Consider the following 9,640-nt stretch of genomic DNA (forward strand, 5'->3'; position numbering starts at 1 on the left):
ACAGTCTACTAAGAGGAAAAATACATGTGAAACAAGTCAAACAATTCAAGATAGAACACAACTGAGTACTATATTGTAAGCCAACAAACACTTTTAGATGCATTCAGAAAATATAATCTAATGGAGAAAGAATATTTAGGAAAAGCTCATAAGGAAAATGGGATTTTGTGGAGTTTGGGGATGGGAGGGGGGCAGAGAAGAGCATCCTAGGAGAAGAAACAGATTGGTAAAAGTTAGGAATGAGTGTGGGTTATGAGAAAAAGAAAAATCAGCTCCTGGCATCTGGGAGCTGGCCTGGTACTATTAGCTAAGCCTTAATGTTCTGTCCAAATAAACAATTTCACAAAACATCAGCACAGACAAGGCCATTCCGTGACCATGATAGATCAACACAAAAACAAGATCACTGCACACAGAAAAAAGTATGAACATTGTCCAAACCACAAAAAAATGACCAAACAGACCTTTATTATTTAGCTAAAATGAGTGACTGCAGGTTCTTTGCTAATCACAGCTTTGGCTTTGCTTCATTCCCCCCACCTTATAGATAAGGTTTATTGATGCCCAATCATAGGATCACCCCTGTTTCCTTTTGGCCTCCAATCCAGAGCAAAACTTCACTTCTTTGAACTGTTATCCAAGCCATCCAACACAAACCAATCCTGTAAGTTCTAATACCTTCACTCTTTTTTTTTTTTTTGTCTTTTAAAGGCTGCACCCACAGCATATGGAGGTTCCCAGGCTAGAGGTCTGATCAGAGCTGTAGCTGCTGGCCTACACCACAGCCACAGCAACACCAGAACTGAGCCGCGTCTGAGCACTACCCGGGACAGCTCATGGCAATGCCGGATCCCCAACCCACTGAGCGAGGCCAGGGATCGAATCTGCTTCATTGTGGATACTAGTCAGATTTGTTACCACTGAGCCACGACTGGAACTCCCTCTAATACCTTCTTACAGAGATGTCCCACCATTCCCTGTGGTATGCATGTTCTGTTGCAATGAGCAGTAGACCCAGAGTTCAACCACAGGAGTGTCCCTGGTGGAATTTGGCTTGGGGCATTAAAATTTATGAATAGGATAGGAGGAGAAAATTGATCACATTAAGGATTTGTGCAAAATAAGAGAGGCCAGATCAAGGGGGTGGTTGAATAGTGGCAAGCAGAAGAATTCATTCTACTGACATCTGTCAAAAACATACTCTGACATTATTCCAGTCAAAGAGAAAGCTGAAATTAAACATGCTCTTTTTTCCTAGAGTTTCCTGATGGCCCAGTGGGTTAAGGTTCTGGCATGGTCATTGCTGTGGCTCTGGTTACTGCTGTGGCAAGGATTCAATCTTTGGCCTGGGAACTTCGGTATGTTGTGGGTGTGGCCAAAAAAAATACTCTTTTTTTTTTCCCCATGGAGTGTGCCTTTTAATAGATAAACATACAGCTACTGTAGAGTGTTATAAGCTTGGTGAGAGAGGAACCATTGGATTCTGGAGGGGCGGGGGGCACAGAAAAAGGACACTTGAACTCAGCTTGGAGTGGGGTAAAGAAGGGACAGTGTCAAGGAAGACTTCTCAGAAAAGGTGATACTTAAGCTTAATCTGGAGGGGAAATCAAGGGAGAGGAGAGTGGGAGAGCATTCCAGGCAGAAGGAGCAGAAAGGCAAGGAGGGAATAGTTGGCCATGTTGGATTCATGAACAAAGGAAATGTCAGGTTTTCCCAGATCCCTTTTAGTATTGAAGACTCTTCCATGGTAGATTAAAAAACAAACAAACAAAAAAACCCATGTGTGAGCAGTGGAAACCTCCCTTGCACGTACCAGTAAAATGCTTTGCCTCAGGTTGTATGCTGGGCCTTCCTTACCCTGGATTTTGCTTTGTTTTACCAAAAGCAGCAGCTCAGGGACTTGATATCAGATGTTCCCATCTGGTGAACCATTAGGTGCAGAGTGGACAAAAGCAAATAATGCTTTTTTTTTTTTTTTTTTGCTTTTTAGGGTTGTACCCACAACATATGGAGGCTCTCAGGTTAGGAGTCAAATCGGAGCTACACCTGCTGTACACCACAGCCACAACAACGCAGGATCCCAGACACATCTTCGACCTACACCACAGCTCAAGGCAATGCAGGATCCCTAACCCACTGAGCGAGGCCACGGATCAAACCTGAAACTTCATGGTTACTAACCGGATTCGTTTCCGCTGAGCCACAATGAGAACTTCAATACATATTTTTTTGATACTGCTGATCTGATAATGAGGCGAACAGTACAGGATTGCTCTGGTTTCATGCCATGGAGAGGATGTGCATGAAACCCTATTTATAGCTGTTTTTATTCTATCTGTAATGCTACTTTTGACATAAAGCGTCACAAGGCAGTTCATTCAAAAGCTGCTGGTGATAGCAAATCAGGGTCTCGTGTTCACACTGGAAGCTGAGTAGACCGTGAGCATGACCCTAAATAATGCCAATTTCTTTGATCTGCAAAACAAAATGTGGCTTAGGTGTTTTCTGGAACAAATAATATAGCACGGTGGAAAGAGCACTGTACTCAGACTGTGATCACCATCTCATTTCTCTATGCCTTAGTTTCCTCCTCATAAAATGAAGGGGAGAGAGGAGGTGGTCTCGCAGATCCTTTCCAGTTTTAAAATCTGCTATTAAAGCAGCAGAAACTAGTGATTGCCTTCAACTCTGGCCTCCCTGTGGGAAGTTTCCATCTAGTAGGAATTGTTTTCTTGTTGCAGGCTGATACATGACTCTGATTCTGATCAAGCTGTCTATGGATCCAAACACTGCTGAGTCTGCAAAACCATCCGTAATCCACACGAATGGTGTGTACAGGCTTCCCACACACAGTTACTGCATCCAGTGGTTTATAAATGATGGCCTCAAGGAGCTGAAGTTTAAATTCTTCCTAAAGGGTTGGAAACAGACTGAATACAGCATTCAGAGTCCTGGAGTTCCCGTTGTGGTGCAGTGGTTAACGAATCCGACTAGGAACCATGAGGTTGCGGGTTCAGTCCCTGCCCTTGCTCAGTGGGTTAACGATCCAGCGTTGCCGTGAGCTGTGGTGTAGGTTGCAGACGCAGCTCGGATCCTGCGTTGCTGTGGCTCTGGCATAGGCTGGCGGCCACAGCTCCGATTGGACCCCTAGCCTGGGAACCTCCATATGCCGAGGGAGCGGCCCAAGAAATAGCAAAAAAAAAAAAAAAGACAGAGTCCTTGTTGCTTGGCACCTCCAATACATACTTAAATGCCCCAAAATGAATATATTTGTAATAATGCAAAATGAAAGTATGACTCTGGGAACAGTGTCCATTTTTCAAAATTATAATTTTGCATAGCTTTGGAAGTGTCAGACAGCTGTGTAAATACCCCCAAACCCCACCTTCTGTCTCTGCTGTGGGGGCGGGAGGCACCATCCACACATTGAATCAGTGTCCTGACATGAAATACCAACAGTGCTGGATGCCAGGAAACTTCTCTAAGCAGCCAGAGTTGCAGGGCAATTGCCAGACTGCTGAAATAATACGTGAAAGTGCTTTGCAAACTGTAAAGTGTTCTACAAATAGAAGTTGTTATATAATCTCCTGGCAGCATGTTATTTACTGATAAGGTTTGATAAAGGTGGTGAAAAAGCTGTTCTCAAGAGTTCTCAACAGTCATAGAGCCATCCTGGAAAGAGCGGGGACCAAAAATCAGAAACCAGGGTTTTGAGTTCTGGCAATGCCTTCTCCTCACAGTTTTCACCCAAAAGATCTCTTCCAAGGACCGCAAAAATCCCAGGTGGCAGAAATAAAAAAAGGTTCTCTCTGTGTTACAGCCAAGCCAGTTCCCTATGCATGAGCGAGTGATGAGTCACGGGCGAACTGCATTTACATCCTTCCACTTTCCCCTTTTCCCACTCCCCTCTCCACTGCCTTGTTTTGGCTCCGGTCCCTAGGAGCCAATGTCCTGTTATTAGGACACTGTAAGTCCAGCAGCATGTGACTCAACACTTGCCCAAGGAACCTCAGCTACCACTCTCCCTGTTGAGGAAGGTGGTGAGCTGCCCGGGTAGCTGTGGTTCCTGCACGTGAAGCCAGCAGCCTCGAGGAGGGGGTGTTTCTTGGCACAGATTCACACACATCCTCCCCAGTACTCTAAACTGCGGGTGAGCATGATTGCAGACACACTTACTGTAACCCCCCTTTGTGCTGCTTGCCTATCCCTGTGTCAAAAGGCCCCAGAATATGAGCATGTTGTCATAATTATAGGCAGTCTGGAAGAAACAAGCCACACTTGTGTGGGCAGCATTTAGGCCCCGATCCATTTCGCAAAGAGGGGCATTTGTGAAACTGGATGAAGAAAGATGCTGAAAGACAGCCTGCTTTTTAAGCTCAAGAAGTATTTTACTAGATTACCAAGGCTAACAGCTGTAGCCCCTTCTAGCCTCGTGTGGTGGCTTGAATGATGGATGGCCCCTGAAGAGATATGTCTATATCCTAATCTCCAGCACCTGTGAATGATACCTTCTTTAGTAAAAGGGTCTTTGCAGATGTAGTTGAGGGTTTTATTTTTTGTGGTTTTTTAATTTTTATTTTATTTTTTTGTCTTTTTGTCTCTTTTAGGGCCACACCCGCAGCATATGGACGTTCCCAGGCTAGGGGTCAAATTGGAGTACAGCCGCCAGCCTACGCCACAGCCACAGCAACACCAGATCTGAGCTGCGCCTGCAACCTGCACCACAGCTCACAGCAACGCCGGATCGGTAACCCACTGAGCAAGGCCAGGGATCGAACCTGCAACCTCATGGTTCCTAGTCGGATTCGTTTCCGCTGCACCGGGACGGGAACTCTAAGGGTTTTAAAATAAGGAGATTATCTTGGATTATCTGATTAGACTGTACATCCAGTGGCGAGTGCCCTGATAAGAGTAAGGCAGAGGGAGATGACACAAAAACAGACACACAGATGATGTGAAGATAGAGGCAGAGACTAGAGTGAAAGAGCTGTAAACCAAGGGATGCCAAAGTGCCACCAGATTGCCAGCAGCCACCAGATGCCAGGAGAAAGGCGAGGAAAGATTCTCAATCCCCAGAGTCTGGGGAGGGGGTGTGGACCTGCCTACACTTTGGTTTCAGATTTCTGGCCTCCAGAACTGTAAGAGAAAAAATGTCGATTGTCTTAAGCTACCAGTTTGTTGGAATTTGTTGGAGCCGCCCTGGGAAGCTAGCATACCCAGTCTCTGCCGTGGGTGCTCAGTTTTACCAGGCAGGAAAATCACTCCCTGGTCACATTCTCACTTCCTAGCTGTGTCCTGGAGGAGTCTGCACCTCTCTAAGTCTCCGTCCTCCTTTGTAAACTGGGAAGAGTAAGTCCAAGTGGACAGGATTATTATGATACTGAGGTGACCGCGTGCTGAGCCGGATGCCTGTGATTCCACAGACACTCCTTATGTGTGTGCGCCCGTGTTCCCCCTCCAGGCTCACCTCAGGCCCAGAGCCCCCATTCCAGGTTGAGCTGCATGGTTTCTGCACCTTCTCCCAGGTCTCAGACTCTTCATGCCTGGCCCTGACTTCTGGACACATCCACTTGGACGTCACATCAACATCTCAAACCTAACTTGTCCTAAGTGAGGTTTGGATCTTCCCCTCGTCTGCCTCTTTCACATTTTCCACATCCCAGTAAATGACACGTCTGTGTAGTTACTGAAGTTGAAAACCAAGGGGTCATTTTTTTTTTTTTTTTTTGCTTTTTAGGGCCATACCCTCGGCATGTGGCCGTTCCCAGGCCAGGGGTTGAATTGGAGCCATAGTTGCCAGCCACAGCCACAGCCACAGCAACTCGGGATCTGAGCCATGTCTGTGACCTACGCCACAGCTCATGGCAATGCCGGATCCTTAACACCCTGAGCAAGACCAGGGATTGAACTGGCATCCTCATGGATCCTAGTTGGGTTCACTAACCACTGAGCCATGAAAGGAGCTCTAGGGGGTCATATTTACTTTGTTTTAAAGCTGTTTTTTATCCTGACTTCTCATTTTGAAATAATTTCAGACTTAACAAAGGATTGCAAAAAGGTTACAAAGAATTTAAATATATTCTTTCCTAATTTCCCAAATGTTGTATGGTAAATAACCACTATATAGTGAGCAAGATAAGGAAATGAACACTAATGACGATATTATCTAATCAGCAAACTTTATTCAAGTTTTGCCAAGCGCTCCATTAATGTCCTACTGTGAGTCCGATCCAAGGTCACAGGAGGGAGTCATTTTCAAATTTATCATCCACACTTAAGAAAGTTGTACCTGGGGAGTTCCCATCATGGCGCAGTGGTTAACGAATCCGACTAGGAACCATGAGGTTGCGGGTTCGATCCCTGCCCTTGCTCAGTGGGTTAACGATCCGGCGTTGCCGTGAGCTGTGGTGTAGGTTGCAGACGCGGCTCAGATCCCGCGTTGCTGTGGCTCTGGCGTAGGCTGGGGGCTACAGCTCTGATTAGACCCCTAGCCTGGGAACCTCCCATATGCCGCAGGAGTGGCCCAAGAAATGGCAAAAAGACAAAAAAAAAAAGAAAAAGAAAAAGAAAAAAAAAGGAAAGTTGTACCTATTCTCCCCCCCTCAGATACATCGGTCCCTGCACTGAGCACCTCCACGGCCACCACCTAGAACAAGCCCTTGTCATCCCACAGCTGATGACTTCCGAAACCTCCTGGCTGGTCTCCCTCTAATCTAGGAGTTGGGAAAATTTTTGCATAATGGGCTTGACAGTAAATATTTTAGGCTTTGTGGAGTTTCCATGACAACCACTCAACTCTGCCACTGTAGTGCCAAAGCAGCTGGAGACAATTTGTAAGCAAATAAGCAGGCTCTGTGCCAATAAAACTTTATCAAAAAATTTAATTTCAGAAGTTCCCATTGTGGCTCAGTGGTTAAGGAATCCGACTAGGAACGATGAGGTTCGATCCCTGGCCTTGCTCAGTGGGCTAAGGATCCAGCGTTGCTGTGAGCTGTGGTGTAGGCCGGTGGCTACAGCTCCGATTAGACCTCTAGTCTGGGAACCTCCATATGCCGCAGGTGCGGCCCTAAAAAGACAAAAGACAAAAAAAAAATTAATTTCATTAAATAATTGAAATTATTAACACTGAAATTTGAATTCAACATAACCTTCAAGTATCACAAAGTATTCTTCTTCTTTTGATTCTCAACTATTAAACTTTTCTTTTTTTTTTTTGCCATGCCCGTAGCAGGTGAAAGTTCCCCTGCCAGGGATTGAACCCATGCCACAGCAGCAACCTGAGCTGCTCAATGACAACTTGGGATCCTTAACCTGCTGCACCGCAAGGGAACTCCTGGTACTTTTCAACCATTTAACAATGTAAAAACCATTCTTAGCTTGTGGGCTATCCAAGCTACACTTTGCTGTTTCCCTGCTCTAATCTGTTCCTCACACAACATCCAGAAAGACATACAGGTCCTTCCTCAGATTAAATTCTGCACTCAGAATAAAACAAAGCCTGCAGTGTCTGGGTGCTGCCTGCCCCTCTTACCTCACCCTGGACCTCTCACCCTCTCATTCACCACGCCCTGCCCACTCTATGCTTCTTTCCCAGGTCAAGTTCTCATTTCAGGGCCTTTGCACACATCTCTCCTTCTGCGTGGATGCTGTCTTCTTTTCTTTTTTTTTCTTTTTAGGGCCACACCTGTGGCATATGGAAATGTCCAGTCTAGGGGTCAAATTGGGTCAAATCGGAGCTGCAGCTGCTAGCCTACACCACAGCCACAGCAATGCCAGATCTGCAACCTTTGCTGCAGCTTGCGGCAACACTGGATCCTTAACCCACTGAGCAAGGCTAGGGATTGAACCCGCATCCTCATGGATATTAGTCAGGGTCTTAACCTGCTGAGCCACCTGGGAACTCCCCTGGATGCTGTTTTCTAGGTTTTCTCTTTACCTGGCTAACTTCCATTCGTCTTTGGGGACTTTTGGGCCTTTAGGGGTAGAGAAACTTAAACTTCCTAAGAAAGGTCTTCTTTGACCCCAATTGAAATTATGCTCCTCCTGTTATTATTCTCTCATAATACTGTATCTTTTCTCCCCCTCTTTGAAACACATCACAACTTGTAATTATGTATTCAGGCCTTTATTTGATATTAGTGGAAAACTCCGTGGAGTCTGGGACCATGTCTGCTTTGTTGGCACTGGACCAAATACCCAGCATTGTGTCTGGCATAGCGGGTGTTCCCTGAACATCAGCTAAATTAGTGGATCCTCCACTGGAACTCCTGTTTCAGAAAAAAGGAGGTCCCCCGTGGACTTTGGGGCCCTGATGAACCAGAGCCGGCTTCCTGAGCAGACCCCTTGCCTATGGAGCTGAAGCATGGACTATGCAACAGTACCTTCCAAAGAATATGCTCCAGGCAAATTCCTGACCCTGGAGAAGCTTTCTCTACAGGCCCCACTCTGAAACCTGCCACACATTTTCACTCTAATGCCATCCATCTGCTGTTCTTCCTGCGTTCCAATCCAGAAACAGCTCCTCCCACTGAAATTAACCCTTCTCAAAAACTCAGACCAGTTTTTACACCTGGGGTTGCCTGAGCTCTTAAAAACATAGCTGTTAAATCAGAATACTTTACTCAGCTGCCTGCCTGGAATGCTGGGGCAATGTCCAGAGGCCCTGGAGAGAAATGGCAGCCCTCCGAGGAGATAAGCCCTTCCTGCAGCCCTCTGCCTGCTCTAATCTACACTTCGAAGGGCTGCCAGAGTTACCTTTTAAAAGGATAACTTTTAAAAGATGGAGTCACTGCCATTCACATTTGTCACTGCCTATAGTATAAAGTCTAAACTCCTTAGCCCATCTCGAAAATCTTCACCATTCAATCCCAACCCATCTTTCCAGCCTCATCTCCCATGTGCCTTCACTCCATCCTGAACTCAGTATTCTAGATATTTTAGTCTGGAACTGCCCCCAAACTGTTGCCACTAGAGAGAATCACCATGATCGGTTTGGTGTGTATTCTCTGAATATTTTGAGTGTTCTGCAACTTTGCTTTTTTTTATTCAATAGTGTCTTGGGGATCTTCATATAAGAAAACAACTTGAGAGTTCTTGTTGTGGTTCAGCGGAAACGAATCTGATGAGCATCCATGAGGATGAAGGTTCCATCCCTGGCCTTGCTCAGTGGGTTAAGGATCCTGTGTTGCTGTGAGCTGTGGTGTAGGTTGCAGACGTGTCTCGGATCCTGTGCTGTTGTGGCTATGGTGTAGGCCAGCCACTACAGCTCCAATTCGACCCCTAGCCTGGGAACCTCCATATGTCTCGGGTGAGCCCTTAAAAGCCAAAAATACCCTCCCCAAACCCTCCACATCTCTATCTACACTGTACTTTAAATGTTGCAGAGCAACCCACAGCATGAGTGAACTTTAGGATTATTCAACCATTGCCCTCTTGATTGACATATGTTTGCAGTTTTCCCCTTATTGCAAAAAAATACTACACACAAATTTCCCTGTACCTTTTTCTGCACTTGTACATGTTTGTCTAGGGTAGATACCAAAAAGTGGAGTTGCTGGGTCACCAAGTCATAAGCTAACACCTCTGGGGCTTGGCACACCCTAGTGCTCCCGCCTAGAATGCCTCTGCACATGACTCATTC

This window comes from Phacochoerus africanus, chromosome 4 (genome assembly GCF_016906955.1).
Source record: "Phacochoerus africanus isolate WHEZ1 chromosome 4, ROS_Pafr_v1, whole genome shotgun sequence".
Taxonomy (NCBI): Eukaryota; Metazoa; Chordata; class Mammalia; order Artiodactyla; family Suidae; genus Phacochoerus; species Phacochoerus africanus.